This window comes from Castor canadensis, chromosome 5 (genome assembly GCF_047511655.1).
Source record: "Castor canadensis chromosome 5, mCasCan1.hap1v2, whole genome shotgun sequence".
NCBI lineage: Eukaryota > Metazoa > Chordata > Mammalia > Rodentia > Castoridae > Castor > Castor canadensis.
In genome coordinates, this window is record NC_133390.1 from 178,611,849 (window position 1) to 178,626,284 (window position 14,436).

Here is a 14,436-nt window from a genome sequence, read left to right on the forward strand (position 1 = left end):
TCAGGCAGAAAGAATTGCATAGGAGGTTGAAGTCATCTTTGTGGTTCATGACAGTGCTAAGAAATAATGGCTGGACTCAGATACGTGATCCAAGCCTAAACGCTATGTCCATCCAAAGTTCATTTAATGATACTCAGGGAACAAGAAACGTGAGCCCAGTGTCCCTCATGGAGCTGAGTCTGGGAAGTGACCCATGGCTGCAGTGGGAATGTGCTTGGTGTCATCTCATTGCACAGGGGTACTCTTGCCTTCTTTCATTTATCTTTTTTACAGGGAACCACCTGTGGCCACATATACTGTCATACACTGTGTAACAAATTTGGGTGATGATAGACTGCGCATGGGACAGTGGTCCCATAAGATAATGTTACCTAGTGACGTTGTAGCCATCTTAGTTTGTCTAAGTGTACTCTATGATGTTTGCACAATGATGAAATTGCCACCTTGGTTAATTTTCTCAGTCAAGCCAGGTGTGAGTGGATGTAAAGAGGTAGCCAGGAGAGTCTTGAATCACCCACCCTGCCTTCCTCCTCCTGCATCTTCCTAGAAAGCTGTCTACCTATAGATGGGACAGACATGAGCTTTATCCCCATTCTTGGGCCAGGCAATCTTGGACAGATGTACACTTATCTGTAGTCACAGTATTGCACGGACTCTTTTCTGTTTCCCAGCTCATTTAACCAGAATGGCCACCAGGACACAATTTATTCACTGAAAGTCAGGCAAGGCAATGGCAGAGAATCAACCGTCTGCAGAGTTGTCGAAGGTCCCATCTTTAATGGGCCGGGGCTCATGTTCCTGCTTGTTAAAGCGAGTCATTTGGATGGGTAGCTTGGCAATGCACCTTATCTAATGGGTACAACATCAGTAGATTTTGACATTGATTGGTTGGCTGCTACAAAATGAATCTGCCAAGAACTGAAGAGAGGGTGGGGAGCTGTGGCTACACCACTGGATAGATAGTTTATTACACATTGTTATGCAAATGTTCAGAACATACTTTTAAAGTAACCATCTCAGTACTCTTAGGAATGAGCTGTACTGTTAATATTATCCATTATTATTTCCTGAACATTTGTATCCATATGCAGACAAAATTTTTGCCTTGTAATCAATAGTTCCAGGGATTTAAAATCAGAAGGAAATGGCAAAATTGTCTTCCTGCTTCCCTTTGGAGAACATTGTCTTGGGAAATGCTGATTCTGAACTGAGCATTTTCTAGGGTCATGTGAGTCAAGGGGTGGCTGGCTATAGGCCATCTGCTGACTGAGTCTTCTGTGCAAAATGAGAGTGGGGCTTGTCAGTTTCAGGACTGTTTTGGGACCTGATTTGCTGGGATCTGCCTGGTCACTGCCTCATAGCCTTTATTTTCCTGTTATTCTTTCTGTATAAACAGGGACACAGGTTCTCCACTGAGAGGGGTCACAAACAGCTGGCCCCCTGTACCATGGGTTCTGCATTTATGGATTCAACCAACCTTGGATCAAATATTAGAAAAATGCATCTATACTGAACATGTACAAACTTTTTCTGGTCCTTATTCCCTCAAGAGTACCGTATAACATGTATTAATGTGGCATTTCCACTGTATCAGGTATCATAAGTAATATTGCATAGGTTCTACACAAATATTAGGCCATATGTAGAAGGGACTTGAGTAATCCTAGAGTTTGGTATCTGTGGGGTTCCTGCAACCAGGATAGTTTTAAAATCAATCTTATTTGCATGAAAAAAAGATTGGCTTAAATATTAATAAAGTCATGATGGTAAAAAATTGAAACACAGAAAGAGATCTCGAAGGAAATGCTTAAAACACAGAGGTGTGGCAAAGCCACTGGGGTAGGATAGGTTCAGTTGAGATGGGAGATGCTGTTAGCAGTTACCACCTTGGTCCTGTGGCCCTACAATTGTTAATCCATCAGCTGCACATTAGGCACTGCTGTGTGCATGGAGTGTGGCGTGGGTGATGTGAAGAGGTGTCACACAGCTCTGGGAGCTCATCGTCTGTCTGGGACTTTCACAGGGCATATGTGGTATGTGCCAGACCTCTCTGCTTTGCCTCCTTTGGTGCTGAATGCAGCTCTCTGTTGGGTGTTGGAGGCTTGCAGAGGCTCCCTTCTACCTCAGAGGCCTGCAGAGCCATGCTTCCTCTCCTTGACTGTCTGCAGATTGATGGGGTGAGCCATCCAGACTGGGATCAGCCGGTGGCTCTGCTCCATGTGTCTCTCATCCTTCTTACGTTTGAGGTCCAGTCCTGTGGCATCCGTCCCATGCAACAGTGGAAGTATGGTGCTTTTCAGTGTCCTTTGCTTCTGTGGATTCCATTAGAGTTGGTGCTTATGGCCACCTTAAGGTCAAGGGAAGGGAAATCCACTGAACCTCTTTGGTGGGAAGAGCAGGAACATCACAGGGCAATAAAGGAATGGGTGAGGTCTGGGTCTGGGGTGCCATCTCCTGGTGGTGGTGGGAGCAGGCTTATTTCCCCTGAGGGATTTTGGAGTTAGGTTCATCTTGAATCTTGTGTGTTCTTTAATAAGGTGGTGCCTTGACACTGGGAGGCCAACTGGCCAAGTCTTGTGGGATGTGGACTCTGGTGTCAGACTGCCTGGATTCACCTGCTAGCCTACCACGTGTGCTGTGTGACCTTGACAGGTGCACCTGACATCTTGGTTGCTTCACTTGCACACTGAGGATTGCTTATGGTAGTGCCTGCTTGAAAGGGCAATCATGGCAATCAGATCAGATGACCTCTATGCTGAGCACAGGACCTGGATCTCAGGAGGACCAGCCAGCACGGGCTCTGTCAACCTCCTCCTATCACTGTGTGGTGGCTTCTGCTAAAGGCCTGGGGAGGCTCCTGTGTCTCTTGGTGGATGACAACTCTGATCCTATGTGGTCTTGAGATGCCCAGTGCCCTGGCCACCTGCTGGGCCTCCAGATGCCGAAGGAAATTTCCTCCTGGCTTAGGGTCACCACTGCTGGAGGAAATTGGGTGTCTTTTAAGGACTTCTCAACTCCACCTTGCCTAGCTGGGTGTCTGTCCATGGGATTGCTGGGGTCAACAGAGGGTTCCCCTCTCAAGGCATTGTATTTTCCTGGAGGGGAAGCTGGGCTGAGGAAGCCAGAATGTCAATTCTGTGTAATAGGCACAAGGTCAAGGGCTGAGTCACAGACCAGCTGGGGCTCTCAAGGCTGTGACTGGCTGTGCTGATCACAGGATCCCTGGGCTCTGTGAACTCAGCTTTGGGCTTGGGAAGGAGGACGCCTATGACTACTGGGCTAACAGAGCCTCCTGTTCTTTGCTTTGGTTTGTTCTTTACCTATAGTTTTTGCAAGTAGCTGGCTCTGCTATCACATGAAACAACAAAAGATTTAGGGAGAATTTATGCTCTTTCCTATTTGCTTCAGTGGGAAGGATGAGTAATGGGGCATCTTTAATAACAGACAACATGAAGTCTACTAAGACAGCTTAGAGCTCTGCATGTGCTTTCATTCCCTGACAGGCTCTTTGGCAAGTGGCATGGGGCAGTATTCTATTTGTCTCCCCTGGGAAGCTAATGTGACTTGTCTTTTCCTTAAGGCCATTATTCTAAATAGTGTTGACATTTTAATGTGATTGTTTTTCTCTAATATTTTTCTGACTCTTTCCAACTTTCTGGGGAATGTGTTTGCATCCTTTATCTTCAGAATCTGTGTTGTTCACTGCTCTGTCCTGAGCCCCGGGTCAGAGCCTTGGTCATAGAAGATGCTCAGTAATCCTTGGCTGAGTAGAGTGAGTCCCAAGTGCCCATAAGAAAAAAACACAAAACAAAACAAAAACCAAAACTGAAGCCGGAAAGAAAAACCCAGATGAAAAAGGGAGCCGTGATGATTTGGGTCAAATGGTCTTGCTCAGCTGGACTGCCTGGATCAAGTGAGGAGTCGGACTGGGTAGTGGCTCAGATCACAACTTAGCTTCAACATGCATTGCTAAAATAATTTGTCAATAATTGGTCTCTGTGTGGTTTTAAAAAATGAACTAACAGCAGTTTATTCCAGGAGGATATCAGTGCAGAGCAGCTGTTCTCTTACAGGAGAACATCCATCCTGATGATCACCTCTCCCTTTCTGTTCACTTTTGCTGGTGCTGGGGTGCAGCTGGTGGCTGCAGACTGCCTGGTGGACCTTTAGCAGGTGACATGGAGGTTGTTCCCTTTAGCACCCAGAAGCTTAGTTAACTTTTCCTGGTGGTGACACCCAGGTGCCAGTGCTAGGTGGGGATCCAATGGCTTCTCTGCAGTTGAAAGCCTGGGTGGAAGAAAGAGGCAGATGAAGATGACGATGTCACATGGCTCACGGCATGTGCAGCTGTCCCCTAGTCCATCTCCTTCCAGCACATGGAGCACCTGTTACCACACCAGTCATGCTGCCAGGCCTGGGGACATAAGTAGTGGGCAAGCCTGATGCCCCATCCTTTGCAGTGGGTAGTCTAGTGAGGGTGGGTTTGGGTTTGCCATCCAGCTGTGAGAGGGCTCACCTGGGCTCTGAGGGCTTGCACAAGGATTGAGTGTCCTGGGGGGGGGTGGCTCCCAGCCATTTGAGTTAGAGTCAAAAGGTAGGTTGGGGTAAGTAGTTCTAGAGGAAAGGGAAACAATGCTGGGCAGACAAAAGGTGACATGCAATGGCCAGCTGCAGGGAGAGAGCTTGGGGTGTCTAAGAAACTGGAGTTGTAGGGCTGGAAGGTAGGAAGGATGAGTAAGTGTGTGGAGTGATGAGGAGAGAAAAGCTAGGAGCTGGCTGGGCAGAGCCTCTTGGACTGGGAAGGAGCCTGTTGCTCCAAAGGAAGCCACAGGAAGCCCACAGAGGGGTTGATGTGTGCTAGTGTGAGTGATAGAGAGACTGAGAGCCTAACCAGGCAGGTTCCAAGTCATCACCCTGGGCAGCGACCCCAGGTGGCAAAATGGCAGCAAGAGATAAGCAACAGAAGAGAATGCATCCTGGGGCACCTTCGTGGTGTCTGGGTATCCCAGGGTGAGGCTGAAGGCTCTTCCCAGCACAAACATGGGGTGACTACAGCCCCATCTCCTGCATAAGGAGTCTCTCCTGCCTTGACTGGCTTTCTAGAAACTTCCATACATTTCATATGGTGGCCTTTCCCACAGAGGCTGGCCCAGGAGAGCCACTCAGGTGATAGGGAGCACAGGTGATGCTAAGCACAGGTCACTGACCCCCAGGAGGGTCTGGGGGCCATGCTGGCTGCCTCCACTGTAAATCACTTGCCCAACTGGAGAAGTGGTTGGGGACCAGAGAGGACAGAAGCCATGTGGTCTCTTTTACAGAATCTAGAGGTGATTTGTTTTTCTTTTCTCCTCTTCCTTTCTCCCCACCTCCTGTTTTTTCTTCCTTCCCTTCATACCCTCCCTCCATCACCCTCTTCTTCCTGGTCTCCTCCCCCGCCTCCTCCCTGAAAGAAGAGGTGGCTAATGGGGGATGGCACAGCAACTCTAGAGACACAACCTCATCTGTTAAGGTGAATGTCACTCTGTCTTTTAGGCCATAACCTTTGATACAGTCTTTTCTGCTGATTTTTGTCTGAAGCCATGGGGAGAATGAATAGTGTGTGTGTGTGTGTGTGTGTGTGTGTGTGTGTGCAAGTGTGCACAGGTAGGTCCTGCTGTCACTTCTCATCTTTATTAAAGGTCATGGTGAGAAGGGATCCAGGGTCAGGGCCTTGGCATGTTCCTTCTGCAGAGAGCTGGAGCCAGTGCAGAGGCTGAATGTACCTGGATGACCTTGGCAAGTTGCTTCTTCGTCTATAAACCTCAGGCCTCAGACGATGATTGCTTCTACATCTCAGGGTGGTTATGAAGCCCGAATGAGGCATGTGACTTTTGCAATATTAAAAATGACAGACTTTACCTGCAGGCATATGCCCACGAATGGGAACTGGTAGGGCAGAAGCACTGGCCGTGATGGCACTGCCCTTTCATGAGCGTACTGGGGTGACATTCCCTTGTGCCAGGAGCTGCAGAGCTTGCTCCAGTGGACAGTGGAACACCAAAACCCTCCAGCTCCACACTGGATGAAGAGAGCAGTGGTTAGAGAGACCCACACTGGGCTGCCAGGGAGGAGGGCACACACAGCAGTGGGCTCATCTTTGTCCAGAGGTGGCCCTTCCTGGCACCTCCCCTAAGAGATGCAGTCTTCTGGGATGCTATGGGTGGCCCTTGAGAGTGTTTTGCACGTCCTGATGGGAAGTCCTTTAGGTCCTTCTCATCCCATTATTGAAGGTGTTGGAGGAGGGCTTCTGCGTGGATTCTAACTTCATAGCAACTTTGGCTACAACACCATCTTTAGCAAGCCAGAGAGGTGGGTCCTGTGTAGAATTACCTTGGCCCCTGAAGGATGAGCAGATAAGGGTCATAGATGTCTTTCATTGGAGGCAAAGGACATCATTCTTCTTAAAAATAAGCAGACTTTTAAAACTGGAAAGAGAGTCTGAGCACATGATGAAAACTCCATGGTGGCTAGAGACAAGATGGTGCTGGGCTGGGTGTGTCGGTTCAGTGGTACTCAAGCCTGGGTTCCAGTCTGTCTCCTCACTTGCCAGCTGTCTGTGTCTCCTCTTTCGGCCTTACTTTTCTCATCTGTAAAACAGGAATGAAGGTAGGATCTTCACGTGTGGATGTTAGAAAGGGCCAATGGTGTGCACTGTCAAGTTCCTGTGGTATGACCGTGAGGCTCAGGGGGTGTCAAGTGTCTTCATTGTGAGTGAAAGCCACGCTCTCAGCCATGCTCCCTGCTTCTGTTCCTGCAGTTGGCCACGAGCGTCTTGTACACCTCTTCAGAAAACTTCTGTGCATTCTGTTCCCATTCTTTTGTTTTTCATACATTAGGAAGCATATTCTATCCCTGTCCTATGACCTGTGCCTTGTTTTCCCTTCTTCAAACTTTATCTGGGGCTGTGTATAGGGGGTATGAAAGACAGGCAGCAGTGAGCCAGAGGAAGGGGGAGACGGGCGCAACTGTTTCAGGCAGGGGAATGGGCTGTGGCCCTTTGGTGGAGAGGTATTATGTTTGAGCAGGGAGCTTCCTGAATGAGGCCAGTCCTCCATATATGGAGCAGGTGAGCCCTGTGTAATAAAATCCTCATCATTTTAGGTCACCATATCGTGGATGGAGTGTTACACAGCAATAAACAGTGGATACAATTGTGACCAGCATGTGTGAACAAGCACATGGAATTGCAAAAGAAGTGCCACACAAGGCTCAGCTTGTCTCCCTGTCCCTTAACCTGTATCAGGGCAGGTCTGCCATGTTTTGTCCACTCTCAGGAAGAGGTCTTCTCAGTCAGCAGTCTCCAGGCTGCAGTGCCACTGATCCAATTGTCACATCCTACCCATGCTCACACAGACACACTGCCCTTTTCTCCCCATCTAGCTCCCACATTCACTGGTTGCTATTTCACCCCAGGTTTGGGGGGTGTGGAGGACACAGCACAGAGAAACAGCCAGGGTAGCATTGCTAGAGGGTGGCTTTCTTCTCTCAGCTTAAATGTTGCTTTGCACTAACTCTTTCTTGGGGTCTGGGCATTTGGATCTCTAAGGTCCTTCTGGGTACAACTTTTAAACCAAGAATGGTCTGTGCTGACCCCCAGTAGCCAGCCCCCATCACCCTAATCCACTGGGGTCTGCCACACGCTAGCGACCCCAATGGGATCTCTGCCCTCTCAGGTCTTGCAAGTCGGCATTGAAGGAGCATAGACAGAAGCAGCCCCTGGGCCTCTCCCCAGAGCCCCTGATTTGCCCATTTGCTGTGGGAGTGAGAAGATACATTTCTAGTAGGTTCTCAAGAACTGCTGGTGTTGCTGGTCTGAGACATGTTGGAGCATCCCTGCTCTGCAGATGGACTGTTTCCTGCCTGCTCTTCCTGTTGGTTGCTTCACAGGAACAGCCTCCAGTGACCCACGGTCAGGACGGGTATGGCTCAAGCATTTTACACATTCAGGCCCCATCTTCTGGGCCCCTCTGAGGATCCTGGGTCATGATGCTAGAGTTGACCCAAAAGACCCTCACTCATCCTGATGCAAAGAAGATAGTGGGTTTTTATTTTTTGGTGGTACTGGAGTTTGAACTCAGGGCCTTGTACTTGCTAGGCAAATGCTGTATCATCACAGCTACACCCCCAGCCCTTTTTGCTTTAATTTTATTTTTTTCAGATAGTGTCTCACTTTTTGTTTTGTTTTATTTTTGCCCAGGCTGGCCTTGGACCGCCATCCTCCTACCCTCCACCTCCCACACGGCTGGCATTGCAGATGTGTGCCCCTATGTCTGGTCCAAGAGAGCTTTATTAAAAGTAAAGTTTAAATTTTATATAGTTTTATAGGAAAAGACCATGAAGGACGTAGAGTTTCCTATGTTCCACTCCTGCCTGTGTTATTAACGTGTGACAGGTGGGAGGGGCATTCGTCCCCACTACTCAGCCACTATTGCTGCTTTGTTCAGATGACTTAGCCCCATGCTTTTTCTGCTCCAGGGTCCCATCAGGATCCCACCTGCATTTAGTTGTCGCAGCAGTAAGTCCCTCGGCTCCTCTTGCTGGGACAGTTCCTTGGGCTTGCTTGTTCTTGAGAGCTGCTCACCTATGAGGACAGCTGCAGGTGTTTTGTGGAATCTCTTTCAATTCAGAATTTCTTTTTCAGTCCCACATCTGCTTGCAGGGTTCTGAGTTGAAGAGTAGGTGTCCCTTTTTCTTTGTGGGATCCACAAATCTGGGGTCTGTGCCACCTCACTCTGGCACCTTACACCAGTCTGACCCATGGAGGCCTGAGCTGACCTGAGACTGGGTCCCAGCATCACACCCTGTGAGCCACTCCTGGGGTTTGGAAGAGTGAATGGAAACAGAGCCTGCAAAGCACTTGCCTGGTGGGCAGGGACTGAGAAGCGGTCACTTGCAGCGACTAAGGTCCCTCTCATCCCATTTGATGTGGTCTCTGTGAATCACTTGCAGAACCTGGAATATCTCACTTAATTCTGCTCTGAACTATATTTAGAATTCTATTCATGGCCCTTGCCTAGAGCTGAAGTTAAATTAAGAGAAATTGTTTGTAGAATTTCACCTTGTCGCCCAGCTCCAATTCCGCACCTGGGCCTGGCTTTGCCCCCTCACCCTGAGGCGGGAGGGCACCTCTTCCTTCTGCCCTGTAGTCCTTTGCTGGGCACTGTTGGCAGCTGTAGGCTTTTAAATGAGGCTTCTTTGTTCACCTCTGGCTGAACCTGTCTGTGTGGAATTTGGAGGATGTACCAACTACATCTGTGACTATACCTGCCAGTTTGTGACACTACACAGGACATTTCTGCCCTTTGGAGACCAGTGCTTAGATTGTGTGGGAAGAGGCCACTGTGTCTGGGGACATGAGAGCTGGGCTGGATTTGTGGAAACATCTGACCAGAAGTCCTGAGCAAGGGACGTTCTTTGTAATTTCTGAGGGAAGTATGAATGTGGAATGAGTCTGAACTCAACCCTAGAATTAGCGATTGTCAGGCATTTGAAAAGTATTGATTGGACACCTAATGTATGCATATCACTGTTTTCAAGATATATAGCATATAGCAATGAAGATGGGGGTCTCTGCCTTTGTGGAGTGAATAGCTCAGGGGGACAAGGGGAAACAGACAAGATAGAAGTAGATGTATGATGTGACTCTGGGTGGTCGTACTTTCCTGGGTGTGTCCTGAAGGTGGAGTCTGCTGGATTTGCTGAGGGATCAGATGTGTGGTCAGAGATGGAGGAGTTAAGGATGACTCCGAGGGTTTTTGCCTGAGTGGTCCCAGGGAGGAGTGGGGGAAGCTGTTGAGATGAGTGATATGGTACATGGCATTAGGAAGAGGTGGGTGGATGGGGTATAGCTACCTGAGACATTATTGAAATAAGGGTCCCACCTACGTCTGTAACTCAGCCGTATTCTCCTGTTTAAGATGCATCTGTCTGTCTGTCTTCTCTGTTTTCTGTTGCTGTAGCAAAATACCTGATACTTGGAATTTATCAAGGATGGAATCTACTTGGTTCATAGTTCTAGGGGCTGAGAAGCCCAAGAGCATGGGCCAGTACCTGCTCAGCGTCTGGTGAGGGTCTTCCAGCTGCATAACAACATGGCAGAGGGCATCCCCTGGCAAGAAAGAACAAGTGTGCCAGAGAGAGCTTGCTTGGCTAACAAAGGTACTCTCTGGATGATCCATTAATAGACTAATCCTTTTATGAGGGCAGAGCCCTCGTGACCCCATCACTTCCCAAATGTTTTACCTCTCCACACTGCTCACTGGGGACCAAGTTTGTAACCCATGAACATTTGGAGGACTCATTCAAATAATGGTTCATTCACTCACTTGCTTTATATCTATCTCTCTATATCTGTCTGTCTATCTGTCTATCTATCCATTTATCTAATCTATTGATATCATGTATCACTTCTAAATCAATCAAGCTATGTATTATCATCCACTCAGCCATCCATCCATCCCTTTGTCCATCCATCCATCCCTTCATCATCCATCCATTCATCCCTTCATCCATCCATCCATCCATCCATCCATCCATCCATCCATCCATGCAATGCTTGCTTCTCTCCACCTCTTCTTCAGCATCCCTGCCTCATTGGCATCTTGCCCCTGCTTAAATGTCCCCAATGAGAGGGAAGTCCCTACCTCTTGAGGCTTCAGCTTAGAAGTTTCAGACACGTAACCACTTCAGAGCACTGTCCTCTGGAGACTGTGTTTCCCTCTTGTTTCCTCTTCCCAAGATTTATTTACCCTAGCCACTTGCCAGGCGAGAGGTCCTTAGGAGTTCTGAGCTGTGCGTGTTCCCTGGTGGGGTCAGCCCTAGTGCGCTGGGGAAGAATGGGGCCAGTCACAGTGGTGGAGAGAGACGCCCCCTCAGCTGCAGCCTCCCTTGTCCCTGGTCTTGGCTCCCAGGCAAAGGCAGCTTTGTGCTCCTTGTGGACAAGGCTCTCTATTGAGTTAGGCTAGGGACACTGTGGAATAGCAAGTGCGGATGAGGAACTGAAGTGAGGCATTTCCCAGCAAGCAAGTCCTGCTGGTCCCTGCAGATGAGCTCCGAGCCCTGCTTGTGAATGGAGCACAGCTCTGAGCAGGGCCACGTGCAGGGGCTGGCTTGAGCTCTGTGAGAAAGACCAACCCTGTTCTTTGCCTGGGTCTGGCTGACAAAAACAACAAAACCACCAAGACACATGAGGTGGGTGAGAGGATGGCTTCATTTCCCCCTGGCTCCTAGTAGGCTCCACACCTGCCCATGGGTGAATGTGTTCTGGAAGATTCCTTACCACTTATCTTCAGATGGGTCAAAAGAGAAACCAGGTTTTGATGGAGGCTGAAGACCATGGAGACTGAGGAAAGCAGGAACCTAAGCCAAGAGGAAGATGAGTGATAGCAGTGAGGCTTTGCATTGGGAAATTTCCTACATTTTTCCAACTTTTTATATTGAAATTATAATCATAGTAGAGATTCCCCCCTCCCCCTGTCCCCTGCTTTCTTAAAAGATAGCAAATACCTGTCTAAGGCTGCCAGGACATTGACGTGGACACTACCTGGTCACTGAACCAGAGGTCTCAGGGAGTCCCCCAGGTTTCCCATGTACCTTTGTGGCTTTGGTGTGTCCTTGTAGCAAATTGTGTCCTACATGTAGATTCACCACAGTCAGGTAAGACTCTGCTTACAGTACTTTGGCTTCTGAGCTGATACAGTGATGTGTGGTTGATGCTGGCCCTACCTCCTGGCTGGTTTTCTCACGTGGTTCCCCCCAGTGTGTTCCCTCCCCACCCTGCACAGCTGTCCCTTGAGGTTTGTCTTTCCTCTTCCTCCCTGATGGTGGCCATAGTAATGAAATACCACTTAAACAATAAAAATTTAATCTCTAGAAATGCTGGAGGCCAGAGGTCTGTGATCAAGGTGTAAGCAGGGTAGATTTCTTCCCAGTGCTTTGAGGGAGGCGCTGTTCCAGTTGTGTCTCCTAGGCTGTGGGCTTTTAACATTGTAGATGGTGGTTTCTCCTGGCATCCCTGCACCTATCTCTGTGCCTAGTAATGTTGGAATAAAGACCCATTTAATGACATCATTGAAAATGGGTCACCTCTGTGAAGACCACACACAGTTTGAGATTCTGGGGGTTAGCACTTGAATTTGAGGGGCCATGATTCAATACCTAATGGAGGCTTCCCCTCCTGTTGCTCCAACGGAAGGACCACTCATTTCCTTTCAGGACCAGGCCCCTCCTGGACACTAGGACCCTTGCCACTTGCATCCAGACTTCCTTCCTCTCTCCTTTTCCCCAGATGCTCAGGACTGCTCACCTTATCCAGGTGATCTGGACCTCTGCTACTCTTTGTGTCTCTTAGGGTCTGGCTTCCAGCACTTTCTCCAATGCTGGATCAATCAGGTATCCTTTGCAAAGGACTGCCAGCCCAGTTCAAGTTGACCCTCCCCGTCCTTGAAGGAGAATTGATTGGTGCCAGAAGCAAATGAATCTTAGCATTGTGCTTCCTGGGTTTCAAGCACACTGTGTTTGGTTTGAGTGTTCCAACCCTGTGACAGGAATCTGCCTCTCTTTTCCTGTACTGGATTCCTTCTCTGCCAGGCTCTCTCCTCTGTGTGATGGCTCTTGGAACTTCCATAGCTTTCTGTGGCTCAGCAATCTCTCCAAAAAGGAAGTTCCCCAAAAAGCAGATAAACCAATGCTGATTCACCTTGCCTGGGCCTGTGTCCAGCCCTGACCACTCATTGACTAAATGTGAGGTTGGGAGATTCTCATTGGCTGCTGAGTTGCAGGCCTGCCCCCAGTTCAGAAGGTAGGTCAGTTCCATTCAAGCCCTGTACTGAGCAAGGGTGGAGGAGGAGGGCCCCCAAAGGAAGTGGCTGTCATTAGATGCAGGGTGAGTGAGGGCAGTACAGGCAAATCCCAGAGCTGCCCATCAAGTGAGCGTGGAGGGCGACTGCCAGCCTTTGTTCCCAGCTGGTTCTCCTTGGCCATCCTGCCTCCATAATCACAAAGTGCCCCCCTCTCAGATTCTAAGGTAGGATGCCCACCTCCAGGACCCTTCTCTTCCAGTCTCCCTTCCTCTCTCAAGGCTCATGAAGCATTCTGTCCCAACGCCGGGTCCTTTCTCCTCCCTGTTTGCGTTTGTAATTCAGCCATACTCTTAAGAATTAGTCACCAGTTCCCTCTCCTGCCATCCCCGCACCATGTGCAAGGTCGAGGAAGGAAGAGACCCATCATCTTGCTCCCCTGTGTCTGTCAGTACCTGGAATAGTCACCGGTGTGTTCTCACATAGCTGTGTTGTCTAGGACATGTCACTTAACCTCTGTGGCCGTGGGTTTCATAAGTTATTACTACTGGGAGTGTTTCTCACCTTGCTGTGACACTATGGAAGAACACTTGGACTTGATACCTACCACGAGTAAACAAGTCGACCCTGTTGTCATGAGCGCCCCGGCTGCAACCTGTGGGAGTTACTAGCAAAGCACTTTGACCATGCCTGGCTCCGATGAGCCTATGCAGCTGTTAGGTATGTTTGTCAATGGTGTTTGTTACCGTGCGGCCACAGTACGGATGTCACGTCCCTGCAGCTAATTAGAAGGAAGCATGCAGCATCCTTCATGAAGTGGACGAAATGCCTTGTCTCTCTTCCCACTGGTGTGGAGGGTCATACTCAGTTCTGTGTGGTCACTTGCTTCCTTACCTTCCTGAGCACTTGTCTCTGTGGGCCTTGATAAGAGAGGTCCTGTGGGGTGTGAGTCACATGCGTGTCCCAAACAGATCTGGAGCTTTGGTCTTCTGTTCTGAGACCATGGTGCATGGTTGCCTCTCTGGAGTCTGAGGCCCATTCCTTCCACTTCAAAACATAAAGAGGAAAACCAGATTGTCTCAATCTTACAGTTGTCCTCAAAACCTCCCAGTGGGTGGCACAAACGAGCATTCCATTTGTTAAGACCTTCTTGCCTATGATGGGTAGAAGTCACAGGAGGAAGTGGGCTGACTACTGGTGACCATGCTCCTTTGTGACACACTGATTGTACAGCAGGAGGTTCATGCAGTCAAAGGAGAGAAGAAATGGTTGTGCAGGGTTGAAGAGCCTGGGCATCGATTTAAGCCCGGCCTACAGATGGTGTGCTCTGGGGGTCACCCACTTCCCCAGCAGCCACTAGAATCCTTGTTTCTGATTTCCCAGCAGTATCTGAGGAGATGTTAAAAGAACTGATACATAATGTGCATTTAAATTAGGTTTCTGTTTCTTTAATTTTTTTATTAGAAAAATATTATCTTTCCATGAAAGTAGATATCAAATTTTCCTTTTAGCCTTATTTAAGAAAACATTAAATGTGTATTCATTTTAGATCTAATAGAACCCTGAGGCTTGATAGTGCCAAGTTCAGAAGCATCCATTT

General features: G+C 48.7%; 1 protein-coding gene and 1 long non-coding RNA gene across 3 annotated transcripts in view; one reads left to right on the forward strand and one right to left on the reverse strand.

Annotated features, from left to right (window-relative positions):
* Positions 1 to 14,436, forward strand: part of Phactr3 (phosphatase and actin regulator 3) — a 204,801-nt gene that overhangs the window by 25,773 nt on the left and 164,592 nt on the right. The gene's annotated exons all lie outside the window — the stretch shown is intronic.
* LOC141423439 (uncharacterized) lies at positions 697 to 10,846 on the reverse strand. The gene is made up of 3 exons (XR_012448330.1): positions 10,683 to 10,846; positions 10,090 to 10,147; positions 697 to 4,287 (listed from the first exon to the last, which is right to left on the reverse strand). It is a non-coding gene; the product is annotated as an uncharacterized lncRNA (long non-coding RNA).